At 40.9% G+C, this 25648-nt stretch overlaps 1 protein-coding gene across 2 annotated transcripts in view; it reads right to left on the minus strand.

Annotated features, from left to right (window-relative positions):
• The window catches only part of LOC128655877 (DNA (cytosine-5)-methyltransferase 3A), an 877286-nt gene that overhangs the window by 232819 nt on the left and 618819 nt on the right, over positions 1-25648 (minus strand). The window lies entirely within an intron of this gene.

Here is a 25648-nt window from a genome sequence, read left to right on the forward strand (position 1 = left end):
TGTTAAAAAGTTTTTTTGGGGGGTTAAGCTAAGAGCCCTCAGCAATGAGAAGTTGCACTCAGTAACATGTTACAGTTAACCCCTATGATGCCAGAACTATAGAGAGCATCTTGCTGAGCAGGGAGTGGCCAGAGATAATGTTGTATGACACTACTGCACCTTTCTGCGGCCTCTGGCCCTGGGATTCCCTTCAGTCCTGGTCTTCTGGGCTGCAACACATCTCCTCTTTGGTCTCTTCATGGTGATGAGAATAGAGATCCTACAAGTGCCCTGGTTGCTTAAACAATGCAGTGCTGAGTGTCCTGCCTCATGTAGCCCCTCCTACTGCTGAACTCCTGATCTAACCCCTGTGCCAGGCTCCCACTCCTCAGGCTGATACAATATAACCTTATGCATCCTGTCACCAGGAAAGCACAGCTATTTAACCTGTTAGCTGCCAGAGATGGTTACTCAGCTCATTGTGCAATGCCTGTGCCAGGTTCTCACTCCTCAGGCAGATACAATATAAACTTATGCATCCTGTCACCAGGAAAGCACAGCTATTTAACCTGTTAGCTGCCAGAGATGGTTACTCAGCTCATTGTGCAATGCCTGTGCCAGGTTCTCACTCCTCAGGCAGATACAATATAAACTTATGCATCCTGTCACCAGGAAAGCACAGCTATTTAACCTGTTAGCTGCCAGAGATGGTTACTCAGCTCATTGTGCAATGCCTGTGCCAGGCTCCCACTCCTCAGGCTGATACAATATAACCTTATGCATCCTGTCACCAGGAGAGCACAGCTATTTAACCTGTTAGCTGCCAGAGATGACTGCTCAGCTCTTCAATGCAATGCAACTCTTTACCAGACAAAACGGAACCTGCCAACCAAATGCCCCTCACTAGAGAATAGGCAAATTACCCAGACACCCCTAGACCCATATATCAGTCAGTCTTTATAGGGGCATTCTGGTGTAAGAACTAAATGTCCCATTAAAATGTTATTAAAACAACTGCTCATTTCTAACTATGGGTTCGATCATATTCCTTTAGAAAAAGTTTATCAAATGATTTTTCTCCAAAATTCACAATGGGGATTTTTATGGATAAACCGGTTGATAAAATTTCTTAAAGAAGTGTGACCGACCTCTATGTGTTTAACGCTTGCAAAAGGGTTAAACACATAAGGTCATGCACATGTTGCAAAGCTTTAGCTTTCCTGAACAAAATACACAATGTATACGCATACGTGAGTATGCTACACCTTATTGGTTCACTGGTAATTTGTTTAATCACAGAATTCTCTAATGAAGGGACTGTCCCTTTAACAGGAAATGTCATTTTCATACAAAACTGTCATAACAATCCACTTGCTCAATGTAAATGCTATTTAGTAGTCCAGGAGAGAGCAGTATATATGTACCTATGGGGCAGAGAACTGCTTGGTTATGTTTGCTGTGACTTAAGTGCTTAATCATGTATTTGTTTATGCAATAAATATCAGGAATTAACCTACAAACGTAAATATTTATTATTGATTTCTATGACCAATTCATTTTATTGATTCTTTAACGTCAGTTTAAATTTGACAAAAGGTACCATAGCCCCTCTCGGGCACAACACGCACTTACAAAGTGTCACCACCCCTGGCCTTATGTGCAACCACTTGACATGGCAATTTAAAAAAAAACACACTCAAGGAAGTCGCTGATGCAGCATTATGCACCAAAATGACGCGCACTAATTTGTTAGTTTACCGTGATGTTTGTCACAATCTTGCACTTGTTTTCGGCTGGTAACGATTTCTGAACTTCAGTCGGTATTATCACTGTGTTTATCTAGCGATCACAATTCGCAATGCTTCTGCCATTAATAGCCCTAAAGGCCAAAATCGTTAACTCCCAAAAACAACACAAAATAGTCATCTGCATTGTTAATCTGTAGATTGTGTCGTTTAAAAAAAATCCCTGATTAACACTAATCAAAATGAAGATCTTGTGTGTTTAGTGATTGCTTTACAGGCTTAAAGGGACTGTAAAGTCAAAATGAAACCTAAATGATTCTGAGAGAACAGCAAATTTAAACAAGTTTCCATTTTCCATCTATTATCTAATTGGTTTTGTTCTGTTGGTATCCTTTGTTGAAAAGAATGCCTAGATAGACTCAGGAGCGACAATGGGAGCTAGCTGCGCATATATGACTCATATTACTGGCTCACCTAATGTGTTTATTTAGCTCTCATAAGTGCACTGGTGCTTCTTCAACAAAGGATAACAAAAGAATAAAGCAAATTTGGTAATACATATAAATTGGAAAGATATTTTAAATCGTATAATCTATCTGAATCATGAAATAAAAGTTCTGCTTTCATGTCCCTTTAAGGGTTGATTGATTGATTTTAATAGTGTGTAGTGATGCAATTAGGTGGTGTGTGTTAATTAGCCTGTTATGGCCTAGATTACGAGTGTATCGTTAAATTGTGCTTATGCGAGCATGATATTTGTAGTCCACTCGTAATACCAGGGCAAGCAATTGTGTGCTGGTATTATACCTAAGGCACTTCTTTAGGCTCCAATAGGAGCCTCGTTCTCATGCCGTGAGACATGGCAGAACCGAGCGCAACGAAGGGGGTAAATTGCGCAGCAATGGGCAGTATTCTGTAATAAGTAAAAAAAACACTATCCAGTGTTTACCAAGCTCTTTTAGCTGTTGAAGTCGATAGGTGACAAATGGCCCTGTAAACAGGACTGACAAAATATAGGGCCATTTACCACTGAAACAATAATAAATAAATACGGCCAAAACAACAATGAAAATAGCTCATTGTAATCGCATTAACATCGATCATCCCAAACGTGAACATGCAGATCATTATCAAACAACAGATTATGTTTAACCCCCACACCTAAGCAGGACACAGACAGCTTGTGATTGGCCGAGATCATGCAACCACTTCTCTGATTGGTTCGCCATCTGTTTTGCGCGTTTTGTGCTCAGAAACTGTAAGGATGGAGTCTCCCGAGTGGGGCATTAGTTGAGTTCTCTATGGCCAGTAATGCACAAACTCTATGCTCTTACAGCATGCCATTGTTGTATTAGAATGCCCCCTTAACCCCTAATGTGCCAGTAAGAGTTGCCATTCATGGCAGTGTTCTCTAGCACGATATATATGACTGGCGAGCTGAGATATAACTGTGGTAAAAATAAACTCACTTTGCGGTAATGTTGCAGCTGCATTTATGACCCCGCAATGTGATATTACTAGAGATTTAGATATTATGAATGAGAACCCTTGAAATGTTTACAATTACTTTACATATGTTCATATGGCATTTGCTAGTGAGGCAGAAGATGAGATTATGGCAGTGGCGTGTATTAGATACAATATCAGAACGGCAGGAAATCATACTGTGTTGTTTTGTTAATATTTCATAATATCTATCAACCATAAACAAAATATACTGCAGCACACAAGAGACTAAAATCACACAAATACATACAGAAGCAGTGTGCCTAGAGGAATATAGGTAAACTGTTAATTTTCCATTGTTCTCTCCAAGTATTGGTCTTTGGTTTATGGACAGATATAAGATAAAGAAGCTACAGTCACAAGCTTTACACCAGCTATAGCTAAAATCCCAGTGTGAGTTACAGTCACAAGCTTTACACCAGCTATAGCTAAAATCCCAGTGTGAGTTACAGTCACAAGCTTTACACCAGCTATTGCTACAATCCCAGTGTGAGTTACAGTCACAAGCTTTACACCAGCTATAGCTAAAATCCCAGTGTGAGTTACAGTCACAAGCTTTACACCAGCTATAGCTAAAATCCCAGTGTGAGTTACAGTCACAAGCTTTACACCAGCTATAGATACAATCCCAGTGTGAGTTACAGTCACAAGCTTTACACCAGCTATTGCTACAATCCCAGTGTGAGTTACAGTCACAAGCTTTACACCAGCTATAGTTACAATCCCAGTGTGAGTTACAGTCACAAGCTTTACACCAGCTATAGCTACAATCCCAGTGTGAGTTAGAGTCGCACGCTTTACACCAGCTATAGCTACAATCCCAGTGTGAGCTACGGTCATAAGATTTACACCAGCTATAGCTACAATACTAGTGTGAGTTACAGTCACAAGCTTTATACCAGCTATAGTTACAATCCCATTGTGAGTTACAGTCACAAGCTTTACACCAGCTATAGCTGCAATCCCAGTGTGAGTTACAATCACAAGCTTTACACCAGCTATAGCTACAATACTAGTGTGAGGTGCAGTCACAAGCTTTACACCAGCTATAGCTACAATACTAGTGTGAGTTACAGTCACAAGCTTTACACCAGCTATAGCTACAATACTAGTGTGAGTTACAGTCACAAGCTTTACACCATCTATAGCTACAATAATAGTGTAAGTTACAGTCACAAGCTTTACACCAGCTATAGCTACAATCCCAGTGTGAGCAACAGTCACAAGCTATACACCAGCTATAGCTACAATCCCATTGTGAGCTACAGTCACAAGCTTTACAGCAGCTATAGCTACAAAACTACTGTAAGTTACAGTCACAAGCTTTACACCAGCTATAGCTACAATACTAGTGTGAGTTACAGTCACAAGCTTTACACCAGCTATAGTTACAATCTCATTGTGAGTTACAGTCACAAGCTTTACACCAGCTATAGCTACAATACTAGTGTGAGTTACAGTCACAAGCTTTATACCAGCTATAGTTACAATCCCATTGTGAGTTACAGTCACAAGCTTTACACCAGCTATAGCTACAATCCCAGTGTGAGTTACAGTCACAAGCTTTACACCAGCTATAGCTACAATCCCAGTGTGAGTTACAGTCACAAGCTTTACAGCAGCTGTAGTTACAATACTAGTGTAAGTTACAGTCACAAGCTTTACACCAGCTATAGCTACAATCCCAGTGTGAGTTACAGTCACAAGCTTTACACCAGCTATAGCTACAATACTAGTGTGAGTTACAGTCACAAGCTTTACACCAGCTATAGTTACAATCCCAGTGTGAGTTACAGTCACAAGCTTTACACCAGCTATAGCTACAATCCCAGTGTGAGTTACAGTCACAAGCTTTACACCAGCTATAGCTGCAATCCCAGTGTGAGTTACAATCACAAGCTTTACACCAGCTATAGCTACAATACTAGTGTGAGGTGCAGTCACAAGCTTTACACCAGCTATAGCTACAATACTAGTGTGAGTTACAGTCACAAGCTTTTCACCAGCTATAGCTACAATACTAGTGTGAGTTACAGTCACAAGCTTTACACCATCTATAGCTACAATAATAGTGTAAGTTACAGTCACAAGCTTTACACCAGCTATAGCTACAATCCCATTGTGAGCTACAGTCACAAGCTTTACAGCAGCTATAGCTACAAAACTACTGTAAGTTACAGTTACAAGCTTTACACCAGCTATAGCTACAATACTAGTGTAAGCTACAGTCACAAGCTTTATACCAGTAATAGCTACACTCCCAGTGTGAGCTACAGTCACAAGCTTTACACTAGCTATAGCTACAATACTAGTGTGAGTTACAGTCACAAGCTTTACACCAGCTATAGCTACAATACTAGTGTAAGCTACAGTCACAAGCTTTATACCAGTAATAGCTACACTCCCAGTGTGAGCTACAGTCACAAGCTTTACACTAGCTATAGCTACAATACTAGTGTGAGTTACAGTCACAAGATTTACACCAGCTTCAGCTACAATAAAAGTATGAGCTACAGTCACAAGTTTTACACCATCTATAGCTACAATTCCAGTGTGAGTTACAGTCACAAGCTTTACACCAGCTATAGCTACAATCCCAGTGTGAGTTACAGTCACAAGCTTTACACCAGCTATAGCTACAATCCCAGTGTGAGTAACAGTCACAAGCTTTATAGCAGCTGTAGTTACAATACTAGTGTAAGTTACAGTCACAAGCTTTACACAGGCTATAGTTACAATCCCAGTGTGAGTTACAGTCACAAGCTTTACACCAGCTATAGCTACAATCCCAGTGTGAGTTACAGTCACAAGCTTTACACCAGCTATAACTACAATCCCAGTGTGAGTTACAGTCGCATGCTTTACACCAGCTATAGCTACAATCCCAGTGTGAGTTACAGTCACAAGCTTTACACCATCTATAGCTACAATTCCAGTGTGAGTTACAGTCAAAAGCTTTACACCAGCTATAGCTACAATCCCAGTGTGAGTTACAATCACAAGCTTTACACCAGCTATAGCTACAATCCCAGTGTGAGTTACAGTCACAAGCTTTACAGCAGCTGTAGTTACAATACTAGTGTAAGTTACAGTCACAAGCTTTACACCAGCTATAGCTACAATACTAGTGTGAGTTACAGTCACAAGCTTTACACCAGCTATAGTTACAATCTCATTGTGAGTTACAGTCACAAGCTTTACACCAGCTATAGCTACAATCCCAGTGTGAGTTACAGTCACAAGCTTTACACCAGCTATAGCTACAATCCCAGTGTGAGCTACGGTCATAAGATTTACACCAGCTATAGCTACAATACTAGTGTGAGTTACAGTCACAAGCTTTATACCAGCTATAGTTACAATCCCATTGTGAGTTACAGTCACAAGCTTTACACCAGCTATAGCTACAATCCCAGTGTGAGTTACAGTCACAAGCTTTACACCAGCTATAGCTACAATCCCAGTGTGAGTTACAGTCACAAGCTTTACAGCAGCTGTAGTTACTATACTAGTGTAAGTTACAGTCACAAGCTTTACACCAGCTATAGTTACAATCCCAGTGTGAGTTACAGTCACAAGCTTTACACCAGCTATAGCTACAATCCCAGTGTGAGTTACAGTCACAAGCTTTACACCAGCTATAGCTACAATCCCAGTGTGAGTTACAATCACAAGCTTTACACCAGCTATAGCTACAATACTAGTGTGAGGTGCAGTCACAAGCTTTACACCAGCTATAGCTACAATACTAGTGTGAGTTACAGTCACATGCTTTTCACCAGCTATAGCTACAATACTAGTGTGAGTTACAGTCACAAGCTTTACACCATCTATAGCTACAATAATAGTGTAAGTTACAGTCACAAGCTTTACACCAGCTATAGCTACAATCCCAGTGTGAGCAACAGTCACAAGCTATACACCAGCTATAGCTACAATCCCATTGTGAGCTACAGTCACAAGCTTTACAGCAGCTATAGCTACAAAACTACTGTAAGTTACAGTTACAAGCTTTACACCAGCTATAGCTACAATACTAGTGTAAGCTACAGTCACAAGCTTTATACCAGTAATAGCTACACTCCCAGTGTGAGCTACAGTCACAAGCTTTACACTAGCTATAGCTACAATACTAGTGTGAGTTACAGTCACAAGCTTTACACCAGCTATAGCTACAATACTAGTGTAAGCTACAGTCACAAGCTTTATACCAGTAATAGCTACACTCCCAGTGTGAGCTACAGTCACAAGCTTTACACTAGCTATAGCTACAATACTAGTGTGAGTTACAGTCACAAGATTTACACCAGCTTCAGCTACAATAAAAGTATGAGCTACAGTCACAAGTTTTACACCATCTATAGCTACAATTCCAGTGTGAGTTACAGTCACAAGCTTTACACCAGCTATAGCTACAATCCCAGTGTGAGTTATAGTCACAAGCTTTACACCAGCTATAGCTACAATCCCAGTGTGAGTAACAGTCACAAGCTTTATAGCAGCTGTAGTTACAATACTAGTGTAAGTTACAGTCACAAGCTTTACACAGGCTATAGTTACAATCCCAGTGTGAGTTACAGTCACAAGCTTTACACCAGCTATAGCTACAATCCCAGTGTGAGTTACAGTCACAAGCTTTACACCAGCTATAACTACAATCCCAGTGTGAGTTACAGTCGCATGCTTTACACCAGCTATAGCTACAATCCCAGTGTGAGTTACAGTCACAAGCTTTACACCATCTATAGCTACAATTCCAGTGTGAGTTACAGTCAAAAGCTTTACACCAGCTATAGCTACAATCCCAGTGTGAGTTACAATCACAAGCTTTACACCAGCTATAGCTACAATCCCAGTGTGAGTTACAGTCACAAGCTTTACAGCAGCTGTAGTTACAATACTAGTGTAAGTTACAGTCACAAGCTTTACACCAGCTATAGCTACAATACTAGTGTGAGTTACAGTCACAAGCTTTACACCAGCTATAGTTACAATCTCATTGTGAGTTACAGTCACAAGCTTTACACCAGCTATAGCTACAATCCCAGTGTGAGTTACAGTCACAAGCTTTACACCAGCTATAGCTACAATCCCAGTGTGAGCTACGGTCATAAGATTTACACCAGCTATAGCTACAATACTAGTGTGAGTTACAGTCACAAGCTTTATACCAGCTATAGTTACAATCCCATTGTGAGTTACAGTCACAAGCTTTACACCAGCTATAGCTACAATCCCAGTGTGAGTTACAGTCACAAGCTTTACACCAGCTATAGCTACAATCCCAGTGTGAGTTACAGTCACAAGCTTTACAGCAGCTGTAGTTACTATACTAGTGTAAGTTACAGTCACAAGCTTTACACCAGCTATAGTTACAATCCCAGTGTGAGTTACAGTCACAAGCTTTACACCAGCTATAGCTACAATCCCAGTGTGAGTTACAGTCACAAGCTTTACACCAGCTATAGCTGCAATCCCAGTGTGAGTTACAATCACAAGCTTTACACCAGCTATAGCTACAATACTAGTGTGAGGTGCAGTCACAAGCTTTACACCAGCTATAGCTACAATACTAGTGTGAGTTACAGTCACATGCTTTTCACCAGCTATAGCTACAATACTAGTGTGAGTTACAGTCACAAGCTTTACACCATCTATAGCTACAATAATAGTGTAAGTTACAGTCACAAGCTTTACACCAGCTATAGCTACAATCCCAGTGTGAGCAACAGTCACAAGCTATACACCAGCTATAGCTACAATCCCATTGTGAGCTACAGTCACAAGCTTTACAGCAGCTATAGCTACAAAACTACTGTAAGTTACAGTTACAAGCTTTACACCAGCTATAGCTACAATACTAGTGTAAGCTACAGTCACAAGCTTTATACCAGTAATAGCTACACTCCCAGTGTGAGCTACAGTCACAAGCTTTACACTAGCTATAGCTACAATACTAGTGTGAGTTACAGTCACAAGCTTTACACCAGCTATAGCTACAATACTAGTGTAAGCTACAGTCACAAGCTTTATACCAGTAATAGCTACACTCCCAGTGTGAGCTACAGTCACAAGCTTTACACTAGCTATAGCTACAATACTAGTGTGAGTTACAGTCACAAGATTTACACCAGCTTCAGCTACAATAAAAGTATGAGCTACAGTCACAAGTTTTACACCATCTATAGCTACAATTCCAGTGTGAGTTACAGTCACAAGCTTTACACCAGCTATAGCTACAATCCCAGTGTGAGTTATAGTCACAAGCTTTACACCAGCTATAGCTACAATCCCAGTGTGAGTAACAGTCACAAGCTTTATAGCAGCTGTAGTTACAATACTAGTGTAAGTTACAGTCACAAGCTTTACACAGGCTATAGTTACAATCCCAGTGTGAGTTACAGTCACAAGCTTTACACCAGCTATAGCTACAATCCCAGTGTGAGTTACAGTCACAAGCTTTACACCAGCTATAACTACAATCCCAGTGTGAGTTACAGTCGCATGCTTTACACCAGCTATAGCTACAATCCCAGTGTGAGTTACAGTCACAAGCTTTACACCATCTATAGCTACAATTCCAGTGTGAGTTACAGTCAAAAGCTTTACACCAGCTATAGCTACAATCCCAGTGTGAGTTACAATCACAAGCTTTACACCAGCTATAGCTACAATCCCAGTGTGAGTTACAGTCACAAGCTTTACAGCAGCTGTAGTTACAACACTAGTGTAAGTTACAGTCACAAGCTTTACACCAGCTATAGCTACAATACTAGTGTGAGTTACAGTCACAAGCTTTACACCAGCTATAGTTACAATCTCATTGTGAGTTACAGTCACAAGCTTTACACCAGCTATAGCTACAATCCCAGTGTGAGTTACAGTCACAAGCTTTACACCAGCTATAGCTACAATCCCAGTGTGAGCTACGGTCATAAAATTTACACCAGCTATAGCTACAATACTAGTGTGAGTTACAGTCACAAGCTTTATACCAGCTATAGTTACAATCCCATTGTGAGTTACAGTCACAAGCTTTACACCAGCTATAGCTACAATCCCAGTGTGAGTTACAGTCACAAGCTTTACACCAGCTATAGCTACAATCCCAGTGTGAGTTACAGTCACAAGCTTTACAGCAGCTGTAGTTACAATACTAGTGTAAGTTACAGTCACAAGCTTTACACCAGCTATAGTTACAATCCCAGTGTGAGTTACAGTCACAAGCTTTACACCAGCTATAGCTACAATCCCAGTGTGAGTTACAGTCACAAGCTTTACACCAGCTATAGCTGCAATCCCAGTGTGAGTTACAATCACAAGCTTTACACCAGCTATAGCTACAATACTAGTGTGAGGTGCAGTCACAAGCTTTACACCAGCTATAGCTACAATACTAGTGTGAGTTACAGTCACAAGCTTTTCACCAGCTATAGCTACAATACTAGTGTGAGTTACAGTCACAAGCTTTACACCATCTATAGCTACAATAATAGTGTAAGTTACAGTCACAAGCTTTACACCAGCTATAGCTACAATCCCAGTGTGAGCAACAGTCACAAGCTATACACCAGCTATAGCTACAATCCCATTGTGAGCTACAGTCACAAGCTTTACAGCAGCTATAGCTACAAAACTACTGTAAGTTACAGTTACAAGCTTTACACCAGCTATAGCTACAATACTAGTGTAAGCTACAGTCACAAGCTTTATACCAGTAATAGCTACACTCCCAGTGTGAGCTACAGTCACAAGCTTTACACTAGCTATAGATACAATACTAGTGTGAGTTACAGTCACAAGCTTTACACCAGCTATAGCTACAATACTAGTGTAAGCTACAGTCACAAGCTTTATACCAGTAATAGCTACACTCCCAGTGTGAGCTACAGTCACAAGCTTTACACTAGCTATAGCTACAATACTAGTGTGAGTTACAGTCACAAGATTTACACCAGCTTCAGCTACAATAAAAGTATGAGCTACAGTCACAAGTTTTACACCATCTATAGCTACAATTCCAGTGTGAGTTACAGTCACAAGCTTTACACCAGCTATAGCTACAATCCCAGTGTGAGTTATAGTCACAAGCTTTACACCAGCTATAGCTACAATCCCAGTGTGAGTAACAGTCACAAGCTTTATAGCAGCTGTAGTTACAATACTAGTGTAAGTTACAGTCACAAGCTTTACACAGGCTATAGTTACAATCCCAGTGTGAGTTACAGTCACAAGCTTTACACCAGCTATAGCTACAATCCCAGTGTGAGTTACAGTCACAAGCTTTACACCAGCTATAACTACAATCCCAGTGTGAGTTACAGTCGCATGCTTTACACCAGCTATAGCTACAATCCCAGTGTGAGTTACAGTCACAAGCTTTACACCATCTATAGCTACAATTCCAGTGTGAGTTACAGTCAAAAGCTTTACACCAGCTATAGCTACAATCCCAGTGTGAGTTACAATCACAAGCTTTACACCAGCTATAGCTACAATCCCAGTGTGAGTTACAGTCACAAGCTTTACAGCAGCTGTAGTTACAATACTAGTGTAAGTTACAGTCACAAGCTTTACACCAGCTATAGCTACAATCCCAGTGTGAGTTACAGTCACAAGCTTTACACCAGCTATAACTACAATCCCAGTGTGAGTTACAGTCGCACGCTTTACACCAGCTATAGCTACAATCCCAGTGTGAGTTACAGTCACAAGCTTTACACCAGCTATAGCTGCAATCCCAGTGTGAGTTACAATCACAAGCTTTACACCAGCTATAGCTACAATACTAGTGTGAGGTACAGTCACAAGCTTTACACCAGCTATAGCTACAATACTAGTGTTAGTTACAGTCACAAGCTTTTCACCAGCTATAGCTACAATCCCAGTGTGAGCAACAGTCACAAGCTATACACCAGCTATAGCTACAATCCCATTGTGAGCTACAGTCACAAGCTTTACAGCAGCTATAGCTACAAAACTAGTGTAAGTTACATTTACAAGCTTTACACCAGCTATAGCTACAATACTAGTGTAAGCTACAGTCACAAGCTTTATACCAGTAATAGCTACACTCCCAGTGTGAGCTACAGTCACAAGCTTTACACTAGCTATAGCTACAATACTAGTGTGAGTTACAGTCACAAGCTTTACACCAGCTATAGCTACAATACTAGTGTAAGCTACAGTCACAAGTTTTATACCAGTAATAGCTACACTCCCAGTGTGAGCTACAGTCACAAGTTTTACACCATCTATAGCTACAATTCCAGTGTGAGTTACAGTCACAAGCTTTACACCAGCTATAGCTACAATCCCAGTGTGAGTTACAGTCACAAGCTTTACACCAGCTATAACTACAATCCCAGTGTGAGTTACAGTTGCATGCTTTACACCAGCTATAGCTACAATCCCAGTGTGAGTTACAGTCACAAGCTTTACACCAGCTATAGCTGCAATCCCAGTGTGAGTTGCAATCACAAGCTTTACACCAGCTATAGCTACAATACTAGTGTGAGGTACAGTCACAAGCTTTACACCAGCTATAGCTACAATACTAGTGTGAGTTACAGTCACAAGCTTTTCACCAGCTATAGCTACAATACTAGTGTGAGTTACAGTCACAAGCTTTACACCATCTATAGCTACAATAATAGTGTAAGTTACAGTCACAAGCTTTACACCAGCTATAGCTACAATCCCAGTGTGAGTTACAGTCACAAGCTTTACACCAGCTATAGCTACAATCCCAGTGTGAGTTACAGTCACAAGCTTTACACCAGCTATAACTACAATCCCAGTGTGAGTTACAGTCACAAGCTTTACAGCAGCTGTAGTTACAATACTAGTGTAAGTTACAGTCACAAGCTTTACACCAGCTATAGTTACAATCCCAGTGTGAGTTACAGTCACAAGCTTTACACCAGCTATAGCTACAATCCCAGTGTGAGTTACAGTCACAAGCTTTACACCAGCTATAACTACAATCCCAGTGTGAGTTAGAGTCGCACGCTTTAAACCAGCTATAGCTACAATCCCAGTGTGAGTTACAGTCGCAAGCTTTACACCAGCTATAGCTGCAATCCCAGTGTGAGTTACAATCACAAGCTTTACACCAGCTATAGCTACAATCCCAGTGTGAGTTACAGTCGCAAGCTTTACACCAGCTATAGCTGCAATCCCAGTGTGAGTTACAATCACAAGCTTTACACCAGCTATAGCTACAATACTAGTGTGAGGTACAGTCACAAGCTTTACACCAGCTATAGCTACAATCCCAGTGTGAGCAACAGTCACAAGCTATACACCAGCTATAGCTACAATCCCATTGTGAGCTACAGTCACAAGCTTTACAGCAGCTATAGCTACAAAACAAGTGTAAGTTACAGTTACAAGCTTTACACCAGCTATAGCTACAATACTAGTGTAAGCTACAGTCACAAGCTTTATACCAGTAATAGCTACACTCCCAGTGTGAGCTACAGTCACAAGCTTTACACTAGCTATAGCTACAATACTAGTGTGAGTTACAGTCACAAGCTTTACACCAGCTATAGCTACAATACTAGTGTAAGCTACAGTCACAAGCTTTATACCAGTAATAGCTACACTCCCAGTGTGAGCTACAGTCACAAGCTTTACACTAGCTATAGCTACAATACTAGTGTGAGTTACAGTCACAAGCTTTACACCAGCTATAGCTACAATCCCAGTGTGAGTTACAGTCACAAGCTTTACACCAGCTATAACTACAATCCCAGTGTGAGTTACAGTCGCACGCTTTACACCAGCTATAGCTACAATCCCAGTGTGAGTTACAGTCACAAGCTTTACACCAGCTATAGCTGCAATCCCAGTGTGAGTTACAATCACAAGCTTTACTCCAGCTATAGCTACAATACTAGTGTGAGGTACAGTCACAAGCTTTACACCAGCTATAGCTACAATCCCAGTGTGAGTTACAGTCACAAGCTTTACACCAGCTATAGCAACAATCCCAATGTGAGTTACAGTCACAAGCTTTACACCAGCTATAGCTGCAATCCCAGTGTGAGTTACAATCACAAGCTTTACACCAGCTATAGCTACAATACTAGTGTGAGGTACAGTCACAAGCTTTACACCAGCTATAGCTACAATACTAGTGTGAGTTACAGTCACAAGCTTTTCACCAACTATAGCTACAATACTAGTGTGAGTTACAGTCACAAGCTTTACACCATCTATAGCTACAATAATAGTGTAAGTTACAGTCACAAGCTTTACACCAGCTATAGCTACAATCCCAGTGTGAGTTACAGTCACAAGCTTTACACCAGCTATAGCTACAATCCCAGTGTGAGTTACAGTCACAAGCTTTACACCAGCTATAGCTACAATCCCAGTGTGAGTTACAGTCACAAGCTTTACACCAGCTATAACTACAATCCCAGTGTGAGTTAGAGTCGCACGCTTTAAACCAGCTATAGCTACAATCCCAGTGTGAGTTACAGTCGCAAGCTTTACACCAGCTATAGCTGCAATCCCAGTGTGAGTTACAATCACAAGCTTTACACCAGCTATAGCTACAATCCCAGTGTGAGTTACAGTCGCAAGCTTTACACCAGCTATAGCTGCAATCCCAGTGTGAGTTACAATCACAAGCTTTACACCAGCTATAGCTACAATACTAGTGTGAGGTACAGTCACAAGCTTTACACCAGCTATAGCTACAATCCCAGTGTGAGCAACAGTCACAAGCTATACACCAGCTATAGCTACAATCCCATTGTGAGCTACAGTCACAAGCTTTACAGCAGCTATAGCTACAAAACAAGTGTAAGTTACAGTTACAAGCTTTACACCAGCTATAGCTACAATACTAGTGTAAGCTACAGTCACAAGCTTTATACCAGTAATAGCTACACTCCCAGTGTGAGCTACAGTCACAAGCTTTACACTAGCTATAGCTACAATACTAGTGTGAGTTACAGTCACAAGCTTTACACCAGCTATAGCTACAATACTAGTGTAAGCTACAGTCACAAGCTTTATACCAGTAATAGCTACACTCCCAGTGTGAGCTACAGTCACAAGCTTTACACTAGCTATAGCTACAATACTAGTGTGAGTTACAGTCACAAGCTTTACACCAGCTATAGCTACAATCCCAGTGTGAGTTACAGTCACAAGCTTTACACCAGCTATAACTACAATCCCAGTGTGAGTTACAGTCGCACGCTTTACACCAGCTATAGCTACAATCCCAGTGTGAGTTACAGTCACAAGCTTTACACCAGCTATAGCTGCAATCCCAGTGTGAGTTACAATCACAAGCTTTACTCCAGCTATAGCTACAATACTAGTGTGAGGTACAGTCACAAGCTTTACACCAGCTATAGCTACAATCCCAGTGTGAGTTACAGTCACAAGCTTTACACCAGCTATAGCAACAATCCCAATGTGAGTTACAGTCACAAGCTTTACACCAGCTATAGCTGCAATCCCAGTGTGAGTTACAATCACAAGCTTTACACCAGCTATAGCTACAATACTAGTGTGAGGTACAGTCACAAGCTTTACACCAGCTATAGCTACAATACAAGTGTGAGTTACAGTCACAAGCTTTTCACCAACTATAGCTACAATACTAGTGTGAGTTACAGTCACAAGCTTTACACCATCTATAGCTACAATAATAGTGTAAGTTACAGTCACAAGCTTTACACCAGCTATAGCTACAATCCCAGTGTGAGTTACAGTCACAAGCTTTACACCAGCTATAGCTACAATCCCAGTGTGAGTTACAGTCACAAGCTTTACACCAGCTATAACTACAATCCCAGTGTGAGTTACAGTCACAAGCTTTACAGCAGCTGTAGTTACAATACTAGTGTAAGTTACAGTCACAAGCTTTACACCAGCTATAGTTACAATCCCAGTGTGAGTTACAGTCACAAGCTTTACACCAGCTATAGCTCCAATCCCAGTGTGAGTTACAGTCACAAGCTTTACACCAGCTATAACTACAATCCCAGTGTGAGTTAGAGTCGCACGCTTTACACCAGCTATAGCTACAATCCCAGTGTGAGTTACAGTCGCAAGCTTTACACCAGCTATAGCTGCAATCCCAGTGTGAGTTACAATCACAAGCTTTACACCAGCTATAGCTACAATACTAGTGTGAGGTACAGTCACAAGCTTTACACCAGCTATAGCTACAATCCCAGTGTGAGCAACAGTCACAAGCTATACACCAGCTATAGCTACAATCCCATTGTGAGCTACAGTCACAAGCTTTACAGCAGATATAGCTACAAAACTAGTGTAAGTTACAGTTACAAGCTTTACACCAGCTATAGCTACAATACTAGTGTAAGCTACAGTCACAAGCTTTATACCAGTAATAGCTACACTCCCAGTGTGAGCTACAGTCACAAGCTTTACACTAGCTATAGCTACAATACTAGTGTGAGTTACAGTCACAAGCTTTACACCAGCTATAGCTACAATACTAGTGTAAGCTACAGTCACAAGCTTTATACCAGTAATAGCTACACTCCCAGTGTGAGATACAGTCACAAGCTTTACACTAGCTATAGCTACAATACTAGTGTGAGTTACAGTCACAAGCTTTACACCAGCTATAGCTACAATCCCAGTGTGAGTTACAGTCACAAGCTTTACACCAGCTATAACTACAATCCCAGTGTGAGTTACAGTCGCACGCTTTACACCAGCTATAGCTACAATCCCAGTGTGAGTTAGAGTCACAAGCTTTACACAAGCTATAGCTGCAATCCCAGTGTGAATTACAATCACAAGCTTTACACCAGCTATAGCTACAATACTAGTGTGAGGTACAGTCACAAGCTTTACACCAGCTATAGCTACAATACTAGTGTGAGTTACAGTCACAAGCTTTTCACCAGCTATAGCTACAATACTAGTGTGAGTTACAGTCACAAGCTTTACACCATCTATAGCTACAATAATAGTGTAAGTTACAGTCACAAGCTTTACACCAGCTATTGCTACAATCCCAGTGTGAGCAACAGTCACAAGCTATACACCAGCTATAGCTACAATCCCATTGTGAGCTACAGTCACAAGCTTTACAGCAGCTATAGCTACAAAACTACTGTAAGTTACAGTTACAAGCTTTACACCAGCTATAGCTACAATACTAGTGTAAGCTACAGTCACAAGCTTTATACCAGTAATAGCTACACTCCCAGTGTGAGCTACAGTCACAAGCTTTACACTAGCTATAGCTACAATACTAGTGTGAGTAACAGTCACAAGCTTTACACCAGCAATAGCTACAATAGTAGTGTAAGCTACAGTCACAAGCTGTATACCAGTAATAGCTACACTCCCAGTGTGAGCTACAGTCACAAGTTTTACACCATCTATAGCTACAATTCCAGTGTGAGTTACAGTCACAAGCTTTACACCAGCTATAGCTACAATCCCAGTGTGAGTTACAGTCACAAGCTTTACACCAGCTATAGCTACAATCCCAGTGTGAGTTACAGTCACAAGCTTTACAGCAGCTGTAGTTACAATACTAGTGTAAGTTACAGTCACAAGCTTTACACCAGCTATAGTTACAATCCCAGTGTGAGTTACAGTCACAAGCTTTACACCAGCTATAGCTACAATCCCAGTGTGAGTTACAGTCACAAGCTTTACACCAGCTATAACTACAATCCCAGTGTGAGTTACAGTCGCATGCTTTACACCAGCTATAGCTACAATCCCAGTGTGAGTTACAATCACAAGCTTTACACCAGCTATAGCTACAATACTAGTGTGAGGTACAGTCACAAGCTTTACACCAGCTATAGCTACAATACTAGTGTAAGTTACAGTCACAAGCTTTACACCATCTATAGCTACAATAATAGTGTAAGTTACAGTCACAAGCTTTACACCAGCTATAGCTACAATCCCAGTGTGAGTTACAGTCACAAGCTTTACAAAAGCTATAGCTACAATCCCAGTGTGAGTTACAGTCACAAGCTTTACACCAGCTATAGCTGCAATCCCAGTGTGAGTTACAATCACAAGCTTTACACCAGCTATAGCTACAATACTAGAGTGAGGTACAGTCACAAGCTTTACACCAGCTATAGCTACAATACTAGTGTGAGTTACAGTCACAAGCTTTACACCATCTATAGCTACAATAATAGTGTAAGTTACAGTCACAAGCTTTACACCAGCTATAGCTACAATCCCAGTGTGAGTTACAGTCACAAGCTTTACACCAGCTATAGCTACAATCCCAGTGTGAGTTACAGTCACAAGCTTTACACCAGCTATAACTACAATCCCAGTGTGAGTTACAGTCACAAGCTTTACAGCAGCTGTAGTTACAATACTAGTGTAAGTTACAGTCACAAGCTTTACACCAGCTATAGTTACAATCCCAGTGTGAGTTACAGTCGCAAGCTTTACACCAGCTATAGCTACAATCCCAGTGTGAGTTATAGTCACAAGCTTTACACCAGCTATAGCTACAATCCCAGTGTGAGTTAGAGCCGCACGCTTTACACCAGCTATAGCTACAATCCCAGTGTGAGTTACAGTCGCAAGCTTTACACCAGCTATAGCTGCAATCCCAGTGTGAGTTACAATCACAAGCTTTACACCAGCTATAGCTACAATACTAGTGTGAGGTACAGTCTCAAGCTTTACACCAGCTATAGCTACAATCCCAGTGTGAGCAACAGTCACAAGCTATACACCAGCTATAGCTACAATCCCATTGTGAGCTACAGTCACAAGCTTTACAGCAGCTATAGCTACAAAACTAGTGTAAGTTACAGTTACAAGCTTTACACCAGCTATAGCTACAATACTAGTGTAAGCTACAGTCACAAGCTTTATACCAGTAATAGCTACACTCCCAGTGTGAGATACAGTCACAAGCTTTACACTAGCTATAGCTACAATACTAGTGTGAGTTACAGTCACAAGCTTTACACCAGCTATAGCTACAATACTAGTGTAAGCTACAGTCACAAGCTTTATACCAGAAATAGCTACACTCCCAGTGTGAGCTACAGTCACAAGCTTTACACTAGCTATAGCTACAATACTAGTGTGAGTTACAGTCACAAGCTTTACACCAGCTATAGCTACAATACTAGTGTAAGCTACAGTCACAAGCTTTATACCAGTAATAGCTACACTCCCAGTGTGAGCTACAGTCACAAGCTTTACACTAGCTATAGCTACAATACAAGTGTGAGTTACAGTTACAAGATTTACACCAGCTTTAGCTACAATAAAAGTATGAGCTAAAGTCACAAGTTTTACACCATCTATAGCTACAATTCCAGTGTGAGTTACAGTCACAAGCTTTACACCAGCTATAGTTACAATCCCAGTATGAGTTACAGTCACAAGATTTACACCAGCTATAGTTACAATCCCAGTCTGTTACAGTCATAAGCTTTATACCAGTAATAGCTACACTCCCAGTGTGAGCTACAGTCACAAGCTTTACACTAGCTATAGCTACAATACTAGTGTGAGTTACAGTAACAAGATTTACACCAGCTTTAGCTACAATAAAAGTATGAGCTACAGTCACAAGTTTTACACCAGCTATATCTACAATCCCAGTGTGAGCTACAATCACAAGCTTTACACCAGCTATAGCTACACTCACAGTGTGAGTTACAGTCACAAGCTTTACACCAGCTATAGCTACAACACTAGTGTAAGTTACAATCCCAAGCTTTATACCATCTATAGCTACACTCCCAGTGTGAGCTACAGTCCTAAGCTTTACACCAGCTATAGCTACAATAATAGTGTGAGCAACAGTCAGACGCTTTATATCAGCTATAGCTACAATAATAGTGTGAGTTACAGTCACAAGCTTTACACCAGCTATAGCTACAATGAATCCAAGTGTGAGTTACAGTCACAAGCTTTACACCAGCTATAGCTACACTCCCAGTGTGAACTACAGTCAACAGGTTTACACCAGCTATAGCTACAATCCCAGTGTCAGTTACAGTCACAAGCTTTACACCAGCTATAGCTACAATCCCAGTGTGAGTTACAGTCACAAGCTTTACACCAGCTATAGCTACAATACTAATGTGAGTTACAGTCACAAGCTTTACACCAGCTATAGCTACAATACTAGTGTGAGTTACAGTCACAAGCTTTACACCAGCTATAGCTACAATACTAGTGTGAGCTACAGTCACAAGCTTTACACCAGCTATAGCTACAATACTAGTGTGAGTTACAGTCACAAGCTTTACACCAGTTATAGTTACAATCCCAGTGTGAGCTACAGTCACAAGCTTTACAGCAGCTATAGTTACAATACTAGTATAAGTTACAGTCACAAGCTTTAAACCAGCTATAGTTACAATCCCAGCGTGAGTTACAGCCAGAAGCTTTACACCAGCTTTAGCTACAATGCAAGTGTGAGCTACAGTCACATGTTTTACACCATCTATAGCTACAATTCCAGTGTGAGTTACAGTTACAAGCTTTACACCAGCTATAGTTACAATCCCAGTGTGAGTTACAGACACAAGCTTTACACCAGCTATAGCTACATTACTAGTGTTAGTTACAATCTTTACACCAGCTATAGCTACAAACCAAGTGTGAGTTACAGTCACAAGCTTTACACCAGCTATGGCTACAATAATAGTGTGAGTTACAGTCACAAGCTTTACACCAGCTATAGCTACAATCCCAGTGTGAGTTACAGTCACGAGTTTAACAGCAGCTATAGCTACAATCCCAGTGTGAGTTACAGTCACAAGCTTTACACTAGCTATAGCTACAATCCCAGTGTGAGTTACAGTCACAAGCTTTACACCAGCTATAGCTACAATCTCAGTGTGAGTTAGTCACAAGCTTTACACCAGCTATAGCTACAATACTAGTGTAAGTTACAGTCACAAGCTTTACACCAGCTATAGCTACAATCCCAGTGTGAGTTACAGTCACAAGCTTTACACCAGCTATAGCTGCAATCCCAGTGTGAGTTACAATCACAAGCTTTACACCAGCTATAGCTACAATACCAGTGTGAGGTACAGTCACAAGCTTTACACCAGCTATAGCTACAATCCCAGTGTGAGTTACAGTCACAAGCTTTACACCAGCTATAGCTACAATCCCAGTGTGAGTTACAGTCACAAGCTTTACACCAGCTATAGCTGCAATCCCAGTGTGAGTTACAATCACAAGCTTTACACCAGCTATAGCTGCAATACTAGTGTGAGGTACAGTCACAAGCTTTACACCAGCTATAGCTACAATACTAGTGTGAGTTACAGTCACAAGCTTTTCACCAACTATAGCTACAATACTAGTGTGAGTTACAGTCACAAGCTTTACACCATCTATAGCTACAATAATAGTGTAAGTTACAGTCACAAGCTTTACACCAGCTATAGCTACAATCCCAGTGTGAGTTACAGTCACAAGCTTTACACCAGCTATAGCTACAATCCCAGTGTGAGTTACAGTCACAAGCTTTACACCAGCTATAACTACAATCCCAGTGTGAGTTACAGTCACAAGCTTTACAGCAGCTGTAGTTACAATACTAGTGTAAGTTACAGTCACAAGCTTTACACCAGCTATAGTTACAATCCCAGTGTGAGTTACAGTCACAAGCTTTACACCAGCTATAGCTACAATCCCAGTGTGAGTTACAGTCACAAGCTTTACACCAGCTATAACTACAATCCCACTGTGAGTTAGAGTCGCACGCTTTACACCAGCTATAGCTACAATCCCAGTGTGAGTTACAGTCGCAAGCTTTACACCAGCTATAGCTGCAATCCCAGTGTGAGTTACAATCACAAGCTTTACACCAGCTATAGCTACAATACTAGTGTTAGGTACAGTCACAAGCTTTACACCAGCTATAGCTACAATCCCAGTGTGAGCAACAGTCACAAGCTATACACCAGCTATAGCTACAATCCCATTGTGAGCTACAGTCAAAAGCTTTACAGCAGCTATAGCTACAAAACTAGTGTAAGTTACAGTTACAAGCTTTACGCCAGCTATAGCTACAATACTAGTGTAAGCTACAGTCACAAGCTTTATACCAGTAATAGCTACACTCCCAGTGTGAGCTACAGTCACAAGCTTTACACTAGCTATAGCTACAATACTAGTGTGAGTTACAGTCACAAGCTTTACACCAGCTATAGCTACAATACTAGTGTAAGCTACAGTCACAAGCTTTATACCAGTAATAGCTACACTCCCAGTGTGAGATACAGTCACAAGCTTTACACTAGCTATAGCTACAATACTAGTGTGAGTTACAGTCACAAGCTTTACACCAGCTATAGCTACAATCCCAGTGTGAGTTACAGTCACAAGCTTTACACCACCTATAACTACAATCCCAGTGTGAGTTACAGTCGCACACTTTACACCAGCTATAGCTACAATCCCAGTGTGAGTTACAGTCACAAGCTTTACACCAGCTATAGCTGCAATCCCAGTGTGAATTACAATCACAAGCTTTACACCAGCTATAGCTACAATACTAGTGTGAGGTACAGTCACAAGCTTTACACCAGCTATAGCTACAATACTAGTGTGAGTTACAGTCACAAGCTTTTCACCAGCTATAGCTACAATACTAGTGTGAGTTACAGTCACAAGCTTTACACCATCTATAGCTACAATAATAGTGTAAGTTACAGTCACAAGCTTTACACCAGCTATAGCTACAATCCCAGTGTGAGCAACAGTCACAAGCTATACACCAGCTATAGCTACAATCCCATTGTGAGCTACAGTCACAAGCATTACAGCAGCTATAGCTACAAAACTACTGTAAGTTACAGTTACAAGCTTTACACCAGCTATAGCTACAATACTAGTGTAAGCTACAGTCACAAGCTTTATACCAGTAATAGCTACACTCCCAGTGTGAGCTACAGTCACAAGCTTTACACCAGCTATAGCTACAATACTAGTGTGAGTTACAGTCACAAGCTTTAAACCAGCTATAGCTACAATACTAGTGTAAGCTACAGTCACAAGCTGTATACCAGTAATAGCTACACTCCCAGTGTGAGCTACAGTCACAAGTTTTACACCATCTATAGCTACAATTCCAGTGTGAGTTACAGTCACAAGCTTTACACCAGCTATAGCTACAATCCCAGTGTGAGTTACAGTCACAAGCTTTACACCAGCTATAGCTACAATCCCAGTGTGAGTTACAGTCACAAGCTTTACAGCAGCTGTAGTTACAATACTAGTGTAAGTTACAGTCACAAGCTTTACACCAGCTATAGTTACAATCCCAGTGTGAGTTACAGTCACAAGCTTTACACCAGCTATAGCTACAATCCCAGTGTGAGCTACAGTCACAAGCTTTACACCAGCTATAACTACAATGCCAGTGTGAGTTACAGTCGCATGCTTTACACCAGCTATAGCTACAATCCCAGTGTGAGTTACAGTCACAAGCTTTACACCAGCTATAGCTGCAATCCCAGTGTGAGTTACAATCACAAGCTTTACACCAGCTATAGCTACAATACTAGTGTGAGGTACAGTCACAAGCTTTACACCAACTATAGCTACAATACTAGTGTGAGTTACAGTCACAAGCTTTACACCATCTATAGCTACAATAATAGTGTAAGTTACAGTCACAAGCTTTACACCAGCTATAGCTACAATCCCAGTGTGAGTTACAGTCACAAGCTTTACACCAGCTATAGCTACAATCCCAGTGTGAGTTACAGTCACAAGCTTTACACCAGCTATAACTACAATCCCAGTGTGAGTTAGAGTCGCACGCTTTACACCAGCTATAGCTACAATCCCAGTGTGAGTTACAGTCGCAAGCTTTACACCAGCTATAGCTGCAATCCCAGTGTGAGTTACAATCACAAGCTTTACACCAGCTATAGCTACAATACTAGTGTGAGGTACAGTCACAAGCTTTACACCAGCTATAGCTACAATCCCAGTGTGAGCAACAGTCACAAGCTATACACCAGCTATAGCTACAATCCCATTGTGAGCTACAGTCACAAGCTTTACAGCAGCTATAGCTACAAAACTAGTGTAAGTTACAGTTACAAGCTTTACACCAGCTATAGCTACAATACTAGTGTAAGCTACAGTCACAAGCTTTATACCAGTAATAGCTACACTCCCAGTGTGAGATACAGTCACAAGCTTTACACTAGCTATAGCTACAATACTAGTGTGAGTTACAGTCACAAGCTTTACACCAGCTATAGCTACAATACTAGTGTAAGCTACTTTCACAAGCTTTATACCAGTAATAGCTACACTCCCAGTGTGAGCTACAGTCACAAGCTTTACACTAGCTATAGCTACAATACTAGTGTGAGTTACAGTCACAAGCTTTACACCAGCTATAGCTACAATACTAGTGTAAGCTACAGTCACAAGCTTTATACCAGTAATAGCTACACTCCCAGTGTGAGCTACAGTCACAAGCTTTACACTAGCTATAGCTACAATACTAGTGTGAGTTACAGTCACAAGATTTACACCAGCTTTAGCTACAATAAAAGTATGAGCTAAAGTCACAAGTTTTACACCATCTATAGCTACAATTCCAGTGTGAGTTACAGTCACAAGCTTTACACCAGCTATAGCTACACTCACAGTGTGAGTTACAGTCACAAGTTTTACACCAGCTATAGCTACAATACTAGTGTGAGGTACAGTCACAAGCTTTACACCAGCTATAGCTACAATACTAGTGTGAGTTACAGTCACAAGCTTTACACAAGCTATAGTTACAATCCCAGTATGAGTTACAGTCACAAGATTTACACCAGCTATAGTTACAATCCCAGTCTGTTACAGTCATAAGCTTTATACCAGTAATAGCTACACTCCCAGTGTGAGCTACAGTCACAAGCTTTACACTAGCTATAGCTACAATACTAGTGTGAGTTACAGTCACAAGATTTACACCAGCTTTAGCTACAATAAAAGTATGAGCTACAGTCACAAGTTTTACACCAGCTATATCTACAATCTCAGTGTGAGTTACAGTCACAAGCTTTACACCAGCTATAACTACAATCCCAGTGTGAGTTACAGTCACAAGCTTTACAGCAGCTGTAGTTACAATACTAGTGTAAGTTACAGTCACAAGCTTTACACCAGCTATAGTTACAATCCCAGTGTGAGTTACAGTCGCAAGCTTTACACCAGCTATAGCTACAATCCCAGTGTGAGTTACAGTCACAAGCTTTACACCAGCTATAACTACAATCCCAGTGTGAGTTACAGTCACAAGCTTTACAGCAGCTGTAGTTACAATACTAGTGTAAGTTACAGTCACAAGCTTTACACCAGCTATAGTTACAATCCCAGTGTGAGTTACAGTCGCAAGCTTTACACCAGCTATAGCTACAATCCCAGTG

Source organism: Bombina bombina, chromosome 4 (assembly GCF_027579735.1).
Source record: "Bombina bombina isolate aBomBom1 chromosome 4, aBomBom1.pri, whole genome shotgun sequence".
Taxonomy (NCBI): Eukaryota; Metazoa; Chordata; class Amphibia; order Anura; family Bombinatoridae; genus Bombina; species Bombina bombina.